A 22,846-nucleotide genomic window follows, 5' to 3' on the forward strand; every position below is an offset into this window, starting at 1 on the left:
TTACCGCCATAACCACCCTCCGTGGTTCACCGGAATAGAGCCCCGACGGTACACAGACAAGCCAGCGCAAGCAACTACGCTTGAGCCAGAGAGAAGCTCGCCGCGGAGCAGACACGACAGGGGCACAGGGACGGCGCTGCCTCTCCTTGCACCGCACTCTCCCCCGCGCTCTTTGGCAGGAAACGTTCCGCCGATCTTCGGCAGGCGAAAATTCTCGAAACGGCGCGGACGCAATCCGACGCTCGGCTATGTCCGTGAATCACAGTCTGGCGGGCTGACGCGCGAGACTAGCGGCCGCCCCCCACCGCCACTCGAGAAGTGTGTAGACATCTATTAGGCTCCATTTTCATTGCTTTTCTTTCGGCTATTCCCTGTCGTGGAGATTCATTCAGTAAGGCATCAAGTTGGGCTAATAGTTGGTGCGTGTCCGTAGCAAACGGCCAAGAGAAAGAAACGCATATGTAAAGAATAGCGAACGGTTAATGGTTGAATCGCCACCAACATTTCCAGTTACGCTTCAGCAAATCTGATCACCAGGCGTGCGCGAATATTTGAAATTTTTTAACAGTGACCCGCTCGATTACCTGAACGTTTAAGATTAGTGGGAACTATTCGAATACGATTTTCCTTGGCGGTTGTTTCAAACACAGGGCCGACGCAGCACAGCATGCCGTTAGTGTTTGAGTAACTGTTCGTGCACATGGCCTCCAAGACAGGACGACGCGGTAGGTTTCAGCAAGGTTGAGGGAACTCCGCCTACATCTGAAACCATGGCTCATATGCATGCTGTCGTCCCTTCATCGACTGAGATGTGGTCCCGATGCGCGTGACGTGACGATCACAGAGTTACTATGCTCCGTGTTTCGTGCCCCCTGTGGAAATCAGTGTGGCGTCTGTCGACAGCTACAGCTTTAACCCCGTGATGTATAGCGCCGCTGCTATATGCATGAATGTTCGTTTTGCACGATATCTGCGCTAGTAGCGAATAATCGTAAAACTATTCGATTCGTTTTCAATTCAGTTTTGAAAAAGCACTATTCGCGCACCTTTACTTGCCACTCATTCGAAAACCAAGCGGCACTTCGTGATGGTCACCGCTTCCTAAGTTCTGCCATTCATGATTTGCCTAAAAAATAAAGAGTCCGCGGTCAACGAGCGTTTTCTCCTTGCGGAATTAACAGCGCCCTTAGGAACTACTTGCGCCCGTGCAATGATGTCGGCCGCGATGTCCAGGCAGAAATAGTAGCGTACGCCGTTGGTTGGTCCTCTGAGGGTACTTAGCCGCTTCGTTCTTGAGTTGTATCCGACACACATCCAAGCGATGGCGAGATCCCGCCGTTGAAACCGAGGCACGTGGCTGCCACCTCTGCGCGCTCATGTCGACATCTGCGCTCGTCTGCGGCACTCCATTGCGTCCGCGACACACACTGCCGCGCTGTTCTCCCTCTTTGCAAAATTTGCACATTTCGCTTCCTCCTCCAACGGCGCGGTGTCAACCGAGACAGTTACTGCGTCTGTCCTTTCCGCAAAACCAATAATTATTGTCATCATCACGATTTCATAAATGAATGCGTTTAACAGTCGACACTTTCCCACTGACGGATTACGGTCTTCTCTGGCCGTGTGAACGCGTTCAAAGGTTCCTCGTCGTTCTGAGATGATATTTAAAGTGCAGTACTTTAGGTGCCTTTCACGTGTGCGTAGTACGTGATCCCCTCCTTTTCTTATTTCGCCGCCGGTACTGCGCTCAATCCCTGCGTTTTTGTGCTTGTTCCTGGCGAATCCGTCTCGGTCTATAGACACGCATACCGTTTAGCCACGTGAATGCTCTGTTGTTGTCGCTGTTCTGCTTCCTTTTTCTACGTTGCTTTGTGTTGGCTGTAGCAGTACCAAGAGCCTAGGGCTGTTTCTGTGCACTTGATTGGTTGTTGCTGACAATACACTGCAGATTCTCCCCGCACTTGTCCGGCCCTTGTTAGCCAACGAAGCGCGTTCGTCTATCCCCCCATCACATGCGGTCTGCCGAAGCGGCCGTTCAACGCCCCCAAGCACTGACGCAAGTGTGTGCCATGTAGACGAATGCCGGGTCGCGTAGTTCAATTGGCGGCATTGGGTCGTCCGCTGGCTTTTCCGTTTCGCGCCGCTCTTCCCGGGTCGCGCGGCCGTTGCTCCGTCAGCTGCTCTGCAAACATCTCTCTTGACAGTCCGCGTGCCTCCTAAACGAGGACGCCCCTGAAGAGAACCGGTCGCCGACCGTCATCGTGTCCGTCTTCCCAGCGCCGCTTGCAGGCACGCGTTACCGCTCGCTGTTTATTCCACTTTCGTTTCAATGCGCAAGACAAAAAAAAAATGGGGCGGTCGGTATAACTGTTTTGAGCGAACGCTCAAGAGAGGCCTTTGTTGACAATCAAGTAGAAGAAAACTCCACTGTGCAGTTTTAGCCTTATGAGGATATGTCCTCTTGGCGCCACTGCGTCCATTCTTTGTGCAATTGCACTGTTTGTTTCATACGATGACTAAAATAAGTGTCTGCTGCCCAAGCTGTGATTATCGCACACATGTCCGAAGGCAGGTAGCGATTTACTGATGTTTGCAAGCTTTTAGATCCGTATATTGTATTGCCTGTATTTCTTGTCAGTGCCATCTTCAACATCCAATGCGAGCGAAATCGTAGCACGTGAGAAATGAAAACTTGCGTCCATTCGTTTAAATGCCAGCCTGAGATCGCCATCATCATCAGCAGCCTGACTACGCCCACTGCAGGACAAAGGCCTCTCCCATATATCTCCAATTAACCCTGTCCTTTGCCAGCTGCGGCCACCTTATCCCAACAAATTTCTCATCCGCCCACCTTACTTTCTGCCTCCCTCTGATACGCTTCCCTTCCCTTGGAATCCAGCCTTTTTTTACGTTTAAGAACCATCGGTTATCTTGCCTTGGCGCTAAATGCCTACGCAAGCCCATTTGTTCTTCCTAATTTAAACTAGGATGTCATTAACCTGCGTTTGTTCCCTTACCAACTCTCCTATCTTCCTATCACTTAAGGTTGCACCCATCATTTTCCTTTCCATAGCTCGCTGCTGCTACTGCTGTTGCTGACAGGAAGAAAGCATGAAAGGAAAGTGCACGGCCCTGCCTACTGGCTCAAGCCGAGCCACGCTCGCTGCCGTGTGCTGAAAGTAGGAGAGCTAGAGGATAGAAAGAAAAGGCGCGCCCTAATACACCCCGGGCCGATCCCGGAGGCAGTGCAATACCGGGTCGACCCGTGCCAGAGTGCTTCAAGCACTCCGCCATTAATATCTTGGGTCCAAGGGCCCGCAGCAGATATTAAATCAGGTATCAGGCAAGACGTTACCGGCAAGGCATTTCCATAGCTCGCTGCGTTGTCCTCACCCCCACGTTTCCGCCCCGTAGGTGAGTACCGGTAACACACAGCTGCATGTTGTGTACTTTTCTTTTGGGGGATATTGGTAAACTGCCGTTCACGATATGAGAGTAAACTGCTGGGCTAGTTGGTTCATAATGCGCAAAGGTGGAACCAGCGAAATGGACGCAGGACATGAGAAAGTAGGCACACACACAACAACGCTGGATTTTTATTTCTACACGCTTCCAGTGGCCTGAAGAAGGTAGCAGAGGGCCGAAGAGCTGGGAAACTTCTGTTTGTTGTGTGTGTGCCGACTTCCTCTTGTCCTGCGTCCATTTCGCTGGTTCCGCCATTACGATCTGAGAGCCAAATGAAGAACATAGTTAAAAATTGATTTTGCGTTTAGAGCGGAGGGAAGTGGTCATCCAACACAAAAATAGACGAACTGACACGTCCTTGGCGAATGCGTTTCATATATCGACCGAGTGGCACGTACGGCTGCATGTGGTATGCACACCGATGTGTAATACTATGCGGGACACTAAACGGGTCCTCCTTAAGGGTATGACGCGACAGCGTGAATGGCTATTTGCTATTATTTCTTAATTAGCACACCGTTATAGTTACGTGCACTCATTGGCATACATCAGGAGGCACACTAGAGCACGTGATACACGACAAGACACGCATGGTCTCCCTCTAACCAAGTCGAACGAGCGTGCCTCAATGACTGCGTCGCAACCCAAAGGCCATGGGTTGGATTCCCGATTATCCCAATTTTTCTTTTTAGCGTAATTTACTTTACATCCTTACATGTCGTAATGACATTTGAGTCAAGATACGACCTCACAGTCGCAATTTAACTTGTCTTGGTCATTTTCGTTCCACAGCTGAACGTGTGACGTCACGGCCGTCTCGACCAATCGGGGCTTTCTCGACATGCCGACGCCAACCGCGGTTTCTCCGCTCAACTGGAGCTTTTAGGCTGCTGCCTCGCAGTCTGTCGCTCGAGTGGACCGAGCGCGCACGCCCTCTTTGCAACCATGGCAGTGCAGAAATCATTCGCGCGAACATTTGCCCGTAAGTGTGCGGTGTGTCTATACGTACGTATGGCGTACGACCGTGGCACGTACAGACAGCCCGAATATGGAAACGCTGTCCGCATTCAGCTATAGGTATCGGTGAAGCTTTGCTCCCTTTTACCATTGACTGAATTTGGGAGACAGACTGAATGAATTCGATTCTGTTGATTAATTCAGGACGTTGTTTCGCCTGCGAAGGCGCTTCATGGACGCCAAGGGAACTTGGGATATGCGGCGCGGACGTTACAAGAGACGACGAGGCGCGAATCAGTCGTCGAAGCCTTCAAACCATTCCTGTCCAGAAGAGTGTGTTGTCGGTCAAGTTGGCTTTGCATGATATGGAAGAAGTTAGCACTAAACTTAGACAGTGACCGAGCGCTCGTCTGTCGTCTGTCGTGTTTCTTCTCGGTCTCTGTCTAAGTTTTGCGCTAAATTCTTCCATACCGTCCTGTCCCCTCACCTCTTTCATTTCATTCCTCCATTCTGCCTGCTATCCTTTATTTCCGCTGCCCTTCAGTATCGATGGGGGCTAGCAAAAATCTTATCCTTCCTTTTTTACTATTATTTCAGTAAAACCACTTACTACTGCTACGTACGCGACTCGGAGGAGTGACGAACTGAGCATCGCTGGCTTCGCACAAACAGACGACGAGGGAGGCCTACAACTGCACGCGGGGATCGATCTTCGTAGAGTTGATAGGGTCCATGTGTGCAAAAATGGACAGTTGGTGCCCTTCGACTGCCCCGTGCTCAAGGACAGCGTTCTTTCCCGGCGCACCGCGCAGCTTAAAAACACGCGGTTTCGGCACCAGTCTCCACTGCTCAGATCTCCGACACAGATCCATTCCACTTGTGCTCCGAGAGCTTCTCGACTTCCCCGGTGACTCGCTAGCCTTGGCTCGGCATCCGGCGTCGCGATAATGCCCCCCGAAGCACTATGGAACTTCCCTCTGCATAACTCGCTTCTTACTGTAACATCCACAAAATGAAAGAGCTACTGACTGACTGACTGATTGATTGATTGATTGATTGATTGATTGATTGATTCAAATAGTTTTCCGCTGGACGAACAATGCACATGAGGCGATTCCAGTTTATTTACAGAAGACGATTGTTTTGACAGAAGTTGCACATAGTTGTTTTGACGGAAGAAACAACGGAATTGGCTTCTGTACATTGTTTTGACAGAAGAAACAACGGAATGCGCTTTTGTGTACAGACTGTTCCCTTTCATACTGGACCCGTCCACGTACACGGCCCGCCATCACTGGTAACCTGAATGGCGGCCCTCACTGTAGTCCAGCTAACTCGTCTGCGCGGCGCACTGCTTCGTGAAATGCGTTGCTGTGAATCACATTTCCCAAGCGTGTTTCGCGTTGGAGCAGCCCGCGTGATGCAGCCGCGGCCGATTAAGAGAGACAGACACGACGGACGACGCCGCGATGCATGAATGGCTCGAAAACCCTTTTCTGCGGGCGGTGCGTCGCACACACGCGTAGCCGCGCGCGATGCCCGTCAGGAAGAAAGAACGTCGCTGACTTCGGGATTCCAGCTGCTTGTGGCTCAGTACTGCCGACGGTCGTTATATCGCGCACGCTGTCTTTTGAAGCGAAAAGCTTCACAACGTTCGTCAACACCGGGCTTCGCGTGAGCCACACTACAGATTTTCCACAGCTGCGCATGCGTGAAACCGAGTGACGTCACGCGGAGCGCAGGTGGCCGCAGCCGTCGTCGCCGCCGCGCGCTGCCTCTGTCGTGTGACCTTTCGCCATGGAAGGAGGAGAAGAAGACCCGGAAGTGGTAGCGTGGGAGTTGGCTCAAAAGCAGCGAAGATATGAAAAGTGCAAGGCTAGACAAGCAGCTGAAACGCCAGAATCACGAGAGGCACGCCTTGCTAAACGGCGGTAAAAGGATCAAAAACCAAACAAAACAAGTGAGCCGACGGCGTTCATAAGAGTTCATTGGCGTTGACAACTTTGCGAACTCCGTTCATTTTCACGAAATGAAAGGCACAAAACCGGCTCTGTGGGTCAGTGGAGACCTCAATCTCGCTTTTAGCTTTGTATATCCTGGATTAGCTGGGCTAATCCATATTATTTTTTTGGGGTGATTTTGCTGTGCGTATGACATCGCGGCCGTTGAGCTAATATACTGGCCTCGGATTGCGTATCCCCTGGTGGAGACCAGCGCTGTGTCTTTCGACAACTACTGCTCCGCGACTTATAGCGCCGCCACCAGGGCTTCGCTGGTTTGCATGAGAGTTATTTCAAGGCGAAAGCCTTTCATGGCTCATCGTTGTTTGTCCGCTAAATCTGTCACACTATAGCTGCCAATCAAACGCGGCTAGGGTGTCCAGCGAGATATGTGAGGCAGCGCGTCACTTCCTTTCTTTAAACTGTCCAACGGGCCACGCGTCGCGCCGAACGGGCGATGGCGTTCCGTGGACCCCCCTTGGCAACGCTGCAACACGCTGTCGCGTCCCAATCCAGATGCCTCCTGAACGCCGATCTTAAAGGATGCCGCCTCAACGCTCTTTGTAGTTCTTAATCAATACCTTCACCACCACATCAGCAACACAAGCAGGAACACCGCTCTAAAGGCTTTCGCCTCACCGCACTTTAGGTCAACAAAGTGCCTCCCTGAATTTTTGTATGGATATTTGGTACAAGTAGCAAATAATCACACAGGCATTCCATTCGTATTTGATTCGGTTCCGAAAAGCACTATACTTATTTTGCATCCACCTGAGTGCAGCTACAACGAAAGGAAAGCTTTTCAAGTGCGAACAGGAAACTCGGCCTGTATTTTCTTGCTAACAGAATGACATAGAGGATGGTATACGTTGAAATGAAAGTTGGGGACACCCTCTTTTCAAGCAGGGCATCACTTTTCTATGCAGCTCGGGTGCTTTGGCGTTTACTGCCATGCACTTGTTTCAGGGCCAAGAGGTGGTTCCATGTGTACAATACATTAAGGCGGAAGCTTTACTGGCCGCGAACTTGCGATTCCGCCGTGGCGGTGCTCCGAGGAGGCACATGACATCACAACGCGCGCCTCGCCGCGGATATTTCTCTCTCTCTCTCGCTCCCTAGTCACTACTGCGCATGCGCCACTAGTAGCACCGAGCCACAGGTGTTTCGCCGCTGCGCAGCGCCGCACCTTTCCTCAAAATAATAATAATAATAATAATAATAATAATAATAATAATAATAATAATAATAATAATAATAATAATAATAATAATAATAATAATAATAGGTTTTTGGGGAAATGAAATGGCGCAGTATCTGTCTCATATATCGGCGGATACCTGAACCGCGCCGTAAGGGAAGGGATAAAGGAGGGAGTGAAAGAAGAAAGGAAGAGAGAGGTGCCGTAGTGAAGGGCTCCGGAATAATTTCGACCACCTGGGGATCTTTAACGCGCATTGACATCGCGCAGCACACGGGCGCCTTAGCGTTTTGCCTCGATAAAAACTCAGCCGCCGCGGTCGGGTTCGAACCCGGGAAATCCGGATCAGTAGCCTCCTCAAAATCCAACTTTAAATTTTCAGTTCTCTCTTTCTTCTTTCCCTCCCTCCTTTATCCCTTTCATTACAGCACGGTTCGGGTGTCCATCGAGATATGTGAGACGGTTACTGTGCCATTTCCTTTCCTCAAAAACCAAACAAAACAAGTGAGCTGACGGCGTTCATACAGTTCATTGGCGTTGACAACTTTGCAAAGGCCGTTCATTATCACGAAAGGAATGGCGCACAACCGGCTCCGTGGGTCAGTAGAGACCTGAATCTCGCTTTCATTTACTGCGTGGCGTTGGTGTACAACTGCAAAAGACTGCTTAGGTTGCGTTCCGCACACTGGATGTGCAGCGCGCCCTCCCTGCCAACCTGGGAGGTGGCATGCAGTTAATGGTCGATCGCGAGAGATTGACCAACAAATGAACGCTGCGGCCTAGCTATTGCTGCAGTGCCGCATGTCAGCCACAACGGTGTCAGCGCTAATGCATTCAGGCCACATCTCTCTCTCACCATCGCCACATGTATCAAAGCACGAATGAGGCGTCCGCATATCCAGGGAGCCAGTTATGCGCCCTTCCTTTCCTCAAAGCCAACGCCGTCTAGAACATTGTCAACGCCAACGCCAATGAACACAGTGAACGCCGACATCTTTCGCTTTGTATATCCTGGATTAGCTGAGCTAATCCACATTAATTTTTTCTCGAACTCTCTTCACAAAAAATAAATAAATAAATAGTGGAAGCCAGTGCGGATTTCTTTTTCAACTTCAAGGAAAATTTTTCCCGGAGCAAGTGGGCACAGTCCTTTCATTAAAATCCTCCTCGGCTTGATTATAGTCTATTCTTGATCTCTCGCATCGTGTCCTTAGGTGTTTGTGGGCTGCTCATAGGTCGTCTTACATATTATATCATCGTTGCTGTCAGCAACGCCTCCCTACTGATTTCAGACGAACGAGCCTAATTCTAATGCAGCAAGGTACAGAAGTTCCGAAAATCCTACAGTAATCGTTAACGTAAATCATTGCTGCTAAGCCACGTAGTGTTTCAGCGTCCGTGGAAGTTTAGGAAGGCTGAGGAAGAGGGTTTCTTGTCTCCTTGGCGATGCACACAGCATCGCCCAGAGGCAAAACCCTTGGGCTGCGTTCAAATTATCAAGGTGAAAAAAGTCAAGGTGCGCGCTGCTGTAGCTGCACTGAACTAGCGTCGCCACAGCACGATGGACTGTGACAGCGTATATAGTGTGTCAATTCCTTTTCCGATATCAACTTTCTTCCGGCGACAAGGTGTTCTTTTCCCGCACCGAAGAACCGCCGCACTGCGACTCGCCCGTCTTTGCTCTTGCACAACGCGGACGCTGATCGGTGTAGTTGTTTAACGAGGTGTCCACTTTGCATACCTTTGAGCAACGCAGTATTACAGCAGCGCGTTGCGCGTGGATGCAGCGGCGGCGATGCAGCACTGGCAACGAAAGTGCGTAGCTGTGCTACTGGTTCTGAAAAAAGAAAAAAAAAACAAAGAAAAAATGCCGTGCGCCGAGGCGACTCGCCGTCGCGATTACGTAAGCGTTCTTCCCATGCTGTCGGGCTGGCTGGTCGACGAGCTTTGTATTTTCAGAGGTATCATTCCAAGCACTCCGACGCCGTAATTATGTGGCGGCTTATGCGAGAAAGCTTTATTTATTATTAACTAATTGATCCATTCATTCATTCGTCGTGTGCAAGTACTACACAGGTCGAAAGCTCTCTCTCTCCAGCACGAGGACGGCTGACCGGCGTGGTCTACGCAGGGGTGCGATCTACGTGAGGCAGCTCTTTCAATCGGAAGGGCAAAACGCCTATCGTCATCCAACACACTGTTAAGGCAACGGGCACGTCGCCTTCCGACGCAATCAGCGAAGAGTGGCGGTCAGTCGGCTGATTGCGCTGGTAGGACGTACTTGCCCTGCGGATGGATGCTCGACATGACAGCCTCGTTAAGCAAACCCAGGAAAGCTCGTTTCTTCTAAGGCCGAACTGCGTGGCGTGCAGTGGGCTCCCATAATACGCAAGTTCTTCAATATCGCGACTCATCTGAGCCGACCCCTTCGGAAGCCGTAATTCAGACTTCAAGGTCCCAAATATTGTGCTGTGAGTTACCTTCATTTCCACTCTTACGTTGTGGCTGTTACTTGGGTCACCGTCGTCCTAGTCGCCATGCGAGTCGGGAAGGCTGCGGACGGACCTTCCCAATGGTCGTGGCACTGTTTGTGCCGTGTCATGTTCGGGACGGTGTTCTTTGTCTCGTTGTTTTGTCAGAGAACTCTTCCGAGGGTATTTCTTTGCCCTCAAGGATTTCTGTCCAAAAACTGCCGTCGTCGTGCCCAGATGTATGCAGGGAATCGCACAAACTCAGCCAATCACGTTTCGAACCATTTCTTGTCTTCATTCATCCCTCATTTGCTGGACGAAAACAAAGCGCCGACAGCGACTGAACCCGCAAAGCGGAGCTCACTCGATGACGTGCAATGTTCCTCTCGAGCGAAGCAACGAGAAGATGCGGTGCACTGCGAACGACGTTCTTCCAGCTGCCTGCCAGAGTGCCACGTGCAAGACAGCAGCTGCACTGAAAGCAAGGTTTTCCTGCGTGTGCATGCACGCATTCGTCAGCGGCGCTGGTTGCCCTGGTATGTCGGTTACTTTTTTTTTTGTCCGCAAACTTAACCGCTTCCTGAGCTGAATTACGTTACGACGCACAAGCGAAGCCTGTTTGATTTTGCGCCTAAGCTGGCAACCACAAACTGATCGAAACCGACGAAGAGCCGCTGTGGTGGCTCAGTGGTTATGGCGCTCGGCTGCTGACCCGAAAGACGCGGGTGCGATCCCGGCCGCGGCGTTCGCACTTCGATGGAAACAGAGAGAGAGAGAGAACAACTTTATTTGCCACTTGAGGGTTGGGAGTAAGGGCAGGTGGGCTGAGTGTGGCCCCCAGGTGGGCGACGTCTTGAGCCCACGAGACGAGTGCGAGTTGTGTCTTTTTGTCTGGTCTTGCAAAAAGTTGGATCCAACCCTCCAAGGAGGGAGCTGGCCGTAAAGTTTGCGGGGGCGGGTTACCCTCGCATCCCCAGAGGATGTGTGTCTGAGTGGCAAACACTCTGTGCAGTCTGCGAAGCATGGTGTCTTGCGCTCGGTCAAGGTCGGGGTGGGGAGGCGGATACACGCGTCTTGTCTCCTTGTACAAGTTGGTGATTTCCGCACATGATAGGGGGGCTTCGGCGAGAGCATCCGGGTTCGAGGGGTCGGCTGCCCGGTTGGTTAGGCCTCGGGCTAAACGGTCGACCCCTTCGTTCCCATAGTTCCCCGTGTGCGCTGGTACCCACGCTAAGCTTACAGTGCGGGCGAGATTGCAGCCGCGGAGGATGTGTGCGGCAGGTAGACAAATTGAGTTCGTCGAGAAATTTTGAATTGCTCGTTTCGAGTCTGAGAATCGTGCGTGTGCGGGGATCTGCGATGGCCAACGCGATCGCGAACTCTTCGGCAGCGGTGGGGGAGTGTGTGCGCACTGTGGCAGCGTTGATGAGGGTGGTGGTTGGCGTGGCTACGCAGGCCACGTATGCGTTGGAGTCGCATTTCACCGCGTCCACGTACATGGCGTGTTCGTCGGTGCAGTACGTGTCGTCCAGAGCCTGGGCCTTGAGTTGGAGGCGCGTACCGTGGCGGCCGGGCAACATGTTCTTGGGCATGGGTTTGACGATCAGCCGACAGTTGGAAGAGCAGAAGTGGGGTGGATATCACCTGTTTAGGGTTGATGTTAAGACGGTCAAGAATGTAACTACCGTGTTTGGTGCGTGAAAGGCGGGGTATCTGGGCAGTCTTGTGCGCTTCGATAAGTTCTGTGAGGGTGTTGTATACCCCGAGCTGGAGCAGACGCTGCGTGCTGGCGAACTGGGGCAGTCCCATTGCCGCCTTGTACGCCGAGCGGATGACGCTGTTTACCGCCTCGATGGAGGCGAAATTCTAGAGGCCCGCGTACACTGTGCGATGTCAGTGCGCGTTAAATAATTCCATGTGGTTGAAATTATCCGGAGCCCTCTACTATGGCGTCCCCGAAAACTGAGTCGGCTTAGGGACAATAAACCCCATAGACCAAATGGAAAGCGACGGAGCGCAAGACTGGTGCCGCATCGCCATATTTTCGAGACGCTGCAGCCGATGGCGGCAGGGGAGGTGCAGGCGGTGTAAGCCTCACATAAATTATATTCGCCCGTGTCTCATAGGGCACTTTATATTTATTTATTTATTGCTGCCCAAACTGTCTGATAGGAAAGGAATGCAACTTCTGTCACTGCCTTAGACGGTGACTGCCCCTAGGCGTACATCGATGGTCTGTCATTTAATAATAATAATAATTGGTTCCTGGGGAAAGGAAATGGCGCAGTATCTGTCTGACATATCGTTGGACACCTGAACCGCGCCGTAAGGGAAGAGATAAAGGAGGGAGTGGAAGAAGAGAGAGGTGCCGTAGTGGAGGGCTCCGGAATAATTTCGACCACCTGGGGATCTTTAACGTGCACTGGCATTGCACAGCCGCCTTAGCGTTTTGCCTCCATAAAAACGCAGCCGCCGGGGTCGGTTTCGAACCCGGGAACTCCGGATCAGTAGCCGAGCGCCCTAATCACTGAGCCACCGTGACGGTCTGTCATTTAACGCACCTTCAGGAAACATGATGCTGTTCATGCAGCGGCACATTCCACTCCCCCAGGTAGCGCCGCAGTGCAGTGGGAGAAAACGCCCGACACTCGAGTAGTTCAGTCAGGCGTGCAGTGGCACCTGAGGTTCACACGCTGCGCCGAACCCCTCGAGGCACGTGTGCGTACAACAGTTGGATGGCGCCCGCGAGTGGCACCGCACTCTGCTGCTAATCAAAGGTGCTGGAGACATTGGAAGCATTTATTTTTAATTTTACCCCCGGCAAATGTGTTCGGCTCTCGAATCAAGGAAGCAAAGGTCCGACGCACGCCGCCCCGTCGGCCTCGCTCCCCAAGTGCAACGCGGCGATACGGTCAGACTGACTGGTCAGGCTGCGCGACTCAACGCGTCTTCGATGCGTTCCCCGGAACATGCCTCGGAGTGTCGAACGGACGCAGTGCCTTTAAAGCGTCCGGAATGCTTCAATGCAGTTTTTTGTCTATTTTCTTCTGCAGATGCATACAAACGGGCGCCGTTTCGGCGAGTGGTCACACAAGACTAGGCCGCCATTGGAGGTCAGTGAGGCCGCGACCTCCTGGAGGCCACCGGGTCACTGCCGGTCGACCACTTCCGGCCACCGCACCGGCGGCGGCGGCGGCGGCAGCATTGCCGGCCGGCGTGGCAAGGGGCGGCCCGCTGTCTCGGTTCAAGCGGTGCACGCGCCAGCCAGATCACGATAAACTCCGTCTCGGGGAATCCCCGCCTGAGCGCGCAGCTGTGCGGCGACAGAGGGCAGCGGTGTATGCGCCTTTTGCTTCCGAATGCGGGTACCTCAACGAAAATTGCTTATGGTCCGGGGCTCGAGACACACGTACCTGCAGGCACGCAGCCAAGGGGGCCCCCTCCCCACGAAGAAACGAACAAAGAAAATGCGATAGCGTTCAGGCTGCCTACAGTCGGTGTCTAATGTTCTTCTCGCGATATTCCCGTATAACCCCGGTTCTATTGGCCTTAATATGGTATACATTAGTCGTCACGTTCTAGAATATTAGAGTACCTTCTATTGGATTATTATGTGTTATGTCATTATGCGAAGTCAAGATAATCGCTCGTCCTTAAAGGACTATAGACACCACATATTTGCTTTCGTGTTTTCTTCTTTCAAACGACGCGCTAGACATTGGTATACACATAGCACCCCGTGGTTTTCGCCTAGGACCGCTAAATAGCTTATACTAATTCAATTTCTTCTTCACGCAGTTTCGATTTCGATTTCATCAACCGAACGATGGCTCTGACGTGTTTATGTTTAGGTCACGTGAGGCACACAAAAACAGCAGTATAACTGCTGATACGTCGTGTGTTGTAATTCTAGCTATTGAAGCAGGTTGACTTAATTACTGCGAGTTGAAACTCCGTATTAGCGTTTATATTGACGTTTCCTTTTCTGCATCACCTGACCAGTCATTACCTACACGTCACCGCCATCTTTCCGTTGATAAAACCGAAACAGCATGACAGAAATTCAATTATAAATTAGTTAGTGCTTGTAGGCGAAAGCCACGCGGTGATCCATGTATTCTAATGTCTAACGCATCGTTTGAAAAAAGAAAACATGCAATAGAAGTCGGTTTCTATAGTCCTTTAAGGGTAACGGAGTGGATTCCAAGAGAAGGCAAGCGTAGCAGGGGGCGGCAGAAGGTTAGGTGGGCGGATGAGATTAAGAAGTTTGTGGGGATGCGGTGGGCGCAGCTGGCAAAGGACAGGGTTAATTGGAGAGACATGGGAGAGGCCTGACTACACCCAGCAGCTGGGTGTAGTCAGGGTGATGATGATGATACTAATCCGACCTGCTAATCTACATTAAATCACTCACTAACCCCCCTTAATCCTTTTTTGGGTGGGCCTATTCATTGATTGTAAAACCTGTCCAAAATTTCGGGAATCCCAGATTTCAAATCTGGCGGTGCCCTATGATTGGTCGACTGGCGCTCATGTGGTGTCATGACGTCCCGACACTCTCGACCAATCGGGAAATTTCGTGACAGAGGAGCCAGAAATTTATTTGTGACACGACAGCCTAAATACTATCGTGTTATAAAAAATCAAGCTCACGCCCCAAACGCTTCCACCTACGAGAAACTCCCGCTGCCCTAGAACAAAGATCTGTCCGTCTGTTGTGCGATGCCGCTTCCGAGACGTTTCCAACTTTGCTTTCGCATTAAAACTAGAAAACGCGACTTGGCAATGAGGGAAACACTTGGCCCCGCTTCCATGCGGAGCGGCTCGCCGCAAACGTTGACGGGCGCGGAATGACGTCGTCAACTTTCCACGTGTCGATGACCGATCAAGACGAAGCTTCACCGCGGATGGGTGACGGCTGCTCGACGACTTCGTGCCGAACGTGGCTTGGCTGTCCTTCCGTCTCGTACTGCGGCAAGTGACCTCGTTTCATTCGGATGCAAAGTGTCCAGCCCGACGAGACACGGTGAGTGCAGAATCGTACCTCTCCTTTCTTGCTGCTTCCATCGCTAGGACGGTGTGCACGGCGTTCTCGAAGATGAGGTCGGCTCTTGCCTGGACGGTACGGTAGCGTAGCACGTGCTCTTAACTACTACGAAGTGCTCCTAAAGGCTTTTCAGCGCTGCGGTGAAATTGCTGCCGGATTCCACGCGAGTTGGAGCGCCGGCAGGTGGCTTCGAGCAGCGGTGGTTTCCACGAGCCAAAAGGATCTCGTCCAGCGGGCTTGACCAAGTTGCGGAGCAACGCTTTCTGCTCGCAGCAGCTGATGCATACATGGCCTCGGCGTTATCATTCGCCAAGAGATATGCTTCGAGCCGGAGCAGGGTCCCCTCCGCCCTCGAGATGGCCGAGCGGTACGGGAACGAAAACTCGCGTGAAATTTTCCTTTACCCTCGTCGCCAGTTGATAGGAGTGCGCGTGTGGCCGTCGGGAAAAGCCTAGGCCATGCCGAGCCGTTTCCTCCCGCGCCACTTTCCAGCTAGGCGTGGCGCAGCTAAACACGAGAGAGAACGTTTATACACTGCTTCATGGGCGGAGCGGCGGCAGCGTGGGCCCGTCCGACCAGTGAAAGCTGATCGCCGGGTTCCCAGCTCTGGGTTACCTCCCACTGCTCACTTGGACTGCAGAGACTGTGGTATAGCACAGTGTGGCTGTCTCTCCGCACCATGCGGGCCTGTATGTATAGTGTGAAGAATCTTGTTTGCTGTCTCCAACTTCCGGTCTGCTCTTTAGTGAGTTGAGGGATATATCCTCCTATAAGTCCCCTAAGGTATGCCGCTGTGACGTTCCCACCTGTCGGGGATCAGTCACAGAATCTATGGGTCCTGCTGAAGCGAGGAGAAATGAGCCAACAAGGCGGTAACCCGGCAAAACAATATTTATTCTTCTCTGCCTGAAGGCGTAACTGGTGGTCCGCTCACCGCTGGCTTTCAGGAGCCTCTGGTTGTAGGTCCGGCAGATCGGGGCTCCACTCCAATCGTCTCGCGTCGGCGGGCCGCGGCTGCTTCGGCTCTCCCGGGGCCTGCCTCTCTTCCCGGCGTCTCTCGGCTGGCGGTGCTGTGACGGGTCGAGGCCATAGGACTCTTAGGCGTTTCGGCTGGCGGTCAGTTTGCTACGGACGCTGAGGTCCGGCTTCGCTAACTATAGACTAGCGCGATATCTTGCGTCAGTTCGCCTCGCCCGTCTCTGCTCGACTTCTCTTCTTTGTCTCCGCTGCCCCCGCCGCGTCTCTCCGGAGATTCCCTTTCTCTCTCTCTCTCTCTCTCTCTCTCTGGGTAATCTTCGCCCAACGGTTTTTCGTCGTCACTGCTCACACAGCCGACCAAAGGCACCCGCCAAACTTCTAGGAATCCGCGGCTGTTACGACGGGAAGGCCGATGGCGCCGTTGGGGATGGGTCGAAGGGGATCAGGTGTCCCTCGGAGGGCGACGCTTCTCTGCAGTGAGTCCGTCCGGTGCCAGCCGCCGACCTCCTCCGCCACCTCGAGCCATTACGCAGCCCGTCGTGTCCGCTGCTAGTAAGGTCGCCTGTCGGCCTGCACACACAAACGCACAAACGAGCCCGTCTACGCGCGCCGGTGGGGGGGGGGGGGGGGAGCACGGCGCAAACCGCAGGGAAGACTGCGGTTGCGTAGGGCACCGCGCGCAGCCTCTCCTCTTTAGCCGTCTGGCTGTCTTTGCACATCTGTTTTCTGCATCGCCCGCCGCATTCCCCACCACCGTCTTCGCTGACATGTCTGAATCGATAAATTTGAAGGCAGGGAAAATGTCTTGGGCACTGGTCTCCGGGTTAGTTCTTTTCAGCAATGCCGGGGCCTCCCGTATGCGGCCCTTCACACCGCCGTACGTGTCGCTCGGTTAGTGTACGTCATCGAGCGATGGCGTCCGCTGCGTGTTTGCCGGTGCCCAAGTGACAGAATGGCGTAGAACGAGGAGAGCGTTCTCGCCAATTGTGCCTCGCAGGAAACACCGAGATGATTGGCCTCTTCGGTTGCTATCAGCGCCGAGTGGGAGCGCTGCACTTCATATAACATTGTGACAGATATGATCAAGTACAGACGAGAAAGGATAGGGGACAGCTATAAGCGCTTTTTGCGACTGGCGCATGGGGGACTTCCTCCACGGTGTGAATGGCGTCGCGATGCCGTTGTCCTTGTGGAGGGGTTCCCTTCCGCCTACTGTTCGCTCCTTTATACATGCGGTAACCGACATCCGGCCTATAGGGAAAATATGAGAATTGCTTTTGAGGATAGGAAAGGGCACCTATGTCAAATGTTGGTGAGGGATGTGAAGGGAGTGGAAGAAGAAAGGTGCCGGATGTCTCCGGAATAATTTCGACCACCTTGGGATCTGTAACGTGCACTGGCATCGCGCAGCACACAGGGCGGCTTTTTGAGTTCAGCCTCCAGCGAAACGCAACTGCCGCGGGAGGAATGGGACGTGGTCCCACTAATGGAAGAGGAAGGAAGGAAGCCCTCCCGAAGTAAGGGCCCGTGTTATTCACGCGATTTAAGTGTCCTAATCGGCGGAAAAGGCGGCGTCCGGCGTTGGTAAGTTGCGAAACTCCGGATTGGTCGAATAGGTTTGACGTCACATGTGGAGCAGCGGAATTGAAAAGTGATCAAAAATGCTATGTAAATTGTGATTGCAGTGTCGCAACAAGGCTCAAAAATGCAAGTATATAAAATAAATTAATTGCGCTGAAAAGAAATTTGCGGTAATTAGTGGGGAATCGAACCCCTTGAGCACGCATGCACGTTTGTACATCTTGGCCAAAGCGTGGTTTTATTTGTATGTATTTCACATAAAGTAGTAAACTGTATGCTAATGAGTTTGTGTCATACGTGGATTCTTCTGGCGTGCCCGTACCGTGTGGTATAAGTTGGTCACTTCGCCGCGGAAGGCGCAATGCGGATCGTCCGAAACTGGCTGCATTTGACTGGATTTATATAAGAATTTGATTCCAGTTTCCTTAGGATGACACCTTGCTAAAATTGGTAAATTGGTTTTGGGGGAGAGGAAATGGCGCAGTATCTGTCTCACATATCGGCGGTCACCTGAACCGCGCCGTAAGGGAAGGAATAAAGGCGGGAGTGAAAGAAGAAAGGTGCCGTAGTGGAGGGCTCCGGAATAATTTCGACCACCTGGGGATCTTTAACGTGCACTGACATCGCACAGCACACGGGCGCCTTAGCGTTTCGCCTCCATCAAAACGCAGCCGCCGCGGTCGGGTTCCAACCCGGGAACTCCGGATCAGTAGCCGAGCGTCGTAACCACTGAGCTACCGCGGCGGGTAACTCCCTGTTGAGATTTTTGTGCGGCTCGGCCTATCGATTTTTTTCCTTGCTAATCTCAAATGTTGAAGTAATTACCTATAAGTTAACAGCGGTTCTGAATTATTATGTTATTGCGAATGTTGGGGGACTCCGGGTAATAGCGCGCTGGCAGCGGCGTGAGCGTCTTCGTTTCCAACATCCACAGGGTGTCCTAGAGTACACATGACTATGGACTCAAAGTCTGTCTTCTTTAGTTTTCAGTGTTCTGCTTGCGTGTTTACCAATCCTTCGCTGGCATAGTTTCCGCATGCAGTCTGGGAACCCGCAATAGCACAGGAGACCTTCCGGGAAATCACCGTCTCCTCCGACTGGGCGATTCCCTGCAGTCGAATTGATGCCCCATTAACTAACTTCCCTCACGCATCTGTGCATGCTATGGCTGACATCGCGTTGACCGGTCCTGCGCGTCCTCTTCCATCCCGGATCTCCTGATGGCGTTCGCCCTAGCCTTCCGTATAAAATCCCTGGCGCTTATTTCTTAGAATGGGCTGCCCCTCGACCTTGTTTCTATGCTGGTCTTCCAAGACCTCTCTGTCCTTCGCAGACCAAATGCACGGTAGCCACAGTCTGTCTAGTACGTCCATGCCTGTCCGGCTTCCTGATAGCGTATCCTCTGCGAAATCGAATGGTCCTCAATAATTTCGTCTACTGTATTGTGAATTCCCATGTGTAGTAGTTTTTCTGTTCCTTCGTTGACCGGGATACCAAGTGCTCTTTTGTATAGTGAGAACTTGTTCCACTAGCTTCCAACTTGTTCTACTCTAATGCAGTGGTCAGCGAACTGTTCGCGCCGCCCGAATGGGAGCTGATGGCGACAACGATGCCCAAACCCAGCACGAGAGGCTGGTAGTTAGAATTTGCGGCCAACTGGGACATGGCACGTACCCACGCAGGGGGACTGGCCAAGGTACAGTAAAGAATGCCAATGAGGTATTTGCGTGGGGAAAAATAGACGCGAGAAGACAGAATCCAGATAAATATTGGAAAATTCAAATGAATTAAGGAAATTAAAGGCCGATTTGACCTCTCGCCCAGCCAGCCTCTCGCGCTGGGTTTGGATACCGTCGCCTTCATCAACTTCCAACCTTCGGCGGCGAGAACAGATCAGCTTCGCTGGCCACTGCATTAAAGCCATCGCCGCAGCCGAACACCCCGCGTGCACGCTTTTGCATTCACAGCACGTAAGTAGTCACACGGCGAGTTTCAATGGCCATCGAGTCGAGGGTCTTCGAAATTCTCAATCGCCGTCGAACTCGAAGGAGTTGTGTCGCTGCCACACGGCAGATCTCAATGGCCATTGAAATGGTTCTCGTTTCTTACGCCAAGCTTGTGTGGCGCCACAGTCGCTACTTTGGATTTTGCAAAAATAACAAAAATATTTCATAAATGTATACTAAATGCTGAAATACATGCATGCGCGCATATCGTTTAAAACCCTTTTAATTGCACGTACGCGAAGGACAGATGCAGACACTGCTGTAGCCACTCTAATACAAGACGAGCCAAAACCAAGCCAGTCCAACTGCGTCGGAGCGCTGTCTGGCGCTGCTTAGTCAGGCTTAAGACCTGGGAGATCGCCTTGATATCTGAAAAACAAGAGCTATTTGTCTCTTGAAACTTTACGCGAGGGTAAGAATGGGCAAATCGAAGGCGAATACAACAGCTTAGAACACGATATTGCTTTGAGGGATTAGCGACGAAGCTGTTATCGCTGTGAAGCGGGCGGGCAGGGCGCCACCATGTGGTCAACGTTAAGTACGCAAGACCGCAACACAAAATTAATGCGCTTAAAACCAGTCTGCTACAATTTTAAAATTATTGTAGACTGCTTGCATTAAATTTTAGACGAATAATGTTTGTTCATGCTTTTGTACCGTAAATGTGTCGTGTACGAAAGTGTGCTTCCCGCCGCTCGAATCAACGCTAGCAACCTTGGGCAGCGTTCGAAGGCCCTCGAAATCACGATGGAGTTCCGCTATAGTGCCTAGAATATACTTGCACTATAGTTCCGCGCTGCTCCGTTGACTCGATGGCCATTGAAACTGCCCGTGTAGCAGTTCGCGATCGCCTTTGAGTCGATCGGCTATCGGTTCGAGGGCCTTCGAAATGCCCGTGTGACAGGGGTATTCTTCCGTAATTTATTGTGACCGCCACTCAGTGCCGAAACAGACGGCGATAAGACCGGAGCCGGCTTCATATCTCACCATGTCCCGGTTGTAATTACTGGCAGCTGCAGTTTCAGTGTCGGCGAGAGAAAGTACTCGGGGCAGGTGAGAAAACCCGCTGAGTACTTTATGCCGGGTACGAAAACCATGAAAGGGTCGTGACACTAGTGCCATGAGGTAAGCGCCGAGTACCCTGTGCTAGGGCGTGCAAAAGCGGGGTCCTCTAGGTCGAGAAAAGTGCGACAGCTGTGGCATGGCTAGACAGACGGTCCCGACTCTTATTCCGCTGCTAATGAGGCAAGCACGCGCCGCTTATATATCCGACATGCGTTGACGTCACGTGAGCTGCAATAGCGTCACCTCGACGATGTTCATTCAAGGTGAAATGGCAAAGACCAAGGGTCAAAGGGCAAGCCACCATGATGTACTTTTGGTAGACATGGTACGCCATAGGTTTTTAACTTGGTTAGACCTGTTATGTGCGAAAGCGTTCCCAAATCGCCATGGTGATATTGTGGCAACGACCTGGTCCAAATTTGGAGGTCGCCATCGTGTCGCGCACGCTCAATTAGGGTTGGACATCGCTTTTAGACTCGCCACAAGTCCCAATCGGGAAAGGTCAAATTTCAGGGGTGGCGCGCTATATTTTAGAATGACCTTGGTCAAGGTCGTGCCAACATGCTGGACATGGCCACCGTGGTGGATCGTGATGGCCCCTGTTATGCGTAATTTGACAAAGTGATGGTGTTGCCATGCTGGCTTACCAAGGTCAGTCAAGGACAAAGGTCGCACCAACACGGATATCGACTTTTGCATCTAGTAGAGCTATCGCTCTAAAAGGTCGGGGTGGGGAATTTGGCTTGGGGGAGGGAGACCTCAGATCGCGGCCCCTGTTACTTGTCGCGGAGACCCCGAAAAACGTTTTCTGGTGCGCTTGGGAGCCGAGCGCCGCGCTTCCTAAAAAGGAGCTCGATCCTATCGGGATCAGTTTCAAGATACCACGCTGTCCCCACTCCAGCCTTTGACATCCCAATTCCAACCTACCCATCTTTTCGCAAGATAGATTAGGGTAGTTCGCCTAGGCCCACTCCCTGGCAGTTCGGTTTTGCTCTCGTATTAGCGTCATTTATTTTGCACCTACGGGTGTTTTAAGTACAATTGTCCTCCCTTGGAAGGGTGCGTGTATAGCCTATTGTGCGAAAGCGGTGTAGGCAACGGGGATTATTATTGTTCAGTCTGTAAGGGCAGCCGCAATCTACGGAATATATTTTCGTTGTAATCGCCCCAGCAATACAGGGGGTATAATTAGCCGGGACGATTTTGGCGGGAGGACCAAGCAGTGTGCATGTCGCTTTTTGAGAGAAAACTTTGGTGTTTATTTTATTTTGCTCTCTTCGTGAGAACGTTTCTGCGACTCCAAGTACAGCGACTTCGTGCACACTGCAGCGGACCTGCCATTTTCGGATTTTGCTGTTACTCACCGCCTTTGCCAAAAGTAACCGTGCAGCCGAGCGACGGCGCTGTTCCCCGGCTGCGAGTGCAAAGCCGCCTCCATAGTCGATGCTGGTCTCCAATGTGCTCCCGCGAAATCATACCTCCTACATGTCATGGAGAATCACAGGGACAACACTTCTCTACATGCGTCTCTCTGTCGGGCGGTATGCCATCAGAGTTCCGGATCCTGGGTCTGTTCATCAATAACAGGCTTAGGCCGGACTCTACTGTAGCGCGCGCAGGCGAACAGGTAGGACGCATGGTCCACCGCGTTTCCTACAAGCGGGGTGGTCTGCGGGGCAGCATGCCTTCGTGACCAGCCGGATCCTCCACGCCGTGCCGTATACCCTGGCACCACCAAACAGGAAGACGACGCCATCACCAGGAAGGCGACAAAGCGAGCACTGGGCCTCCCGGTGGTTACCTCCAACGCCTAACTGAAGCCGTTGGGGTGCTAGACTCCTGTATGAGGAGTGGGGGAAGCCCACCTCGTGAGGCAAATTAAATACGCGGCTGTCGCAGCGGGCTCCTGGGCGCCGCCTGCTAGACCGCTTGCACATCCAACACACATGCATAGCAGAGGGAACGGATGACATATCTCGGAGCTGTGGCGCCATATGCCCTGGGTCGCTCCGCTCCCGCCTTCGCACGAAGGCAGACGACAAGCGTGGGCTCGCGCGCTTGAGAGGCGATATACGGAT

At 52.2% G+C, this 22,846-nt stretch overlaps 1 protein-coding gene across 2 annotated transcripts in view; it reads left to right on the forward strand.

The window, feature by feature from the left end:
• The window catches only part of LOC144106489 (uncharacterized), a 492,993-nt gene that overhangs the window by 332,213 nt on the left and 137,934 nt on the right, over positions 1 to 22,846 (forward strand). The window lies entirely within an intron of this gene.

The sequence above is a fragment of the Amblyomma americanum genome, chromosome 10 (assembly GCF_052857255.1).
Source record: "Amblyomma americanum isolate KBUSLIRL-KWMA chromosome 10, ASM5285725v1, whole genome shotgun sequence".
NCBI lineage: Eukaryota > Metazoa > Arthropoda > Arachnida > Ixodida > Ixodidae > Amblyomma > Amblyomma americanum.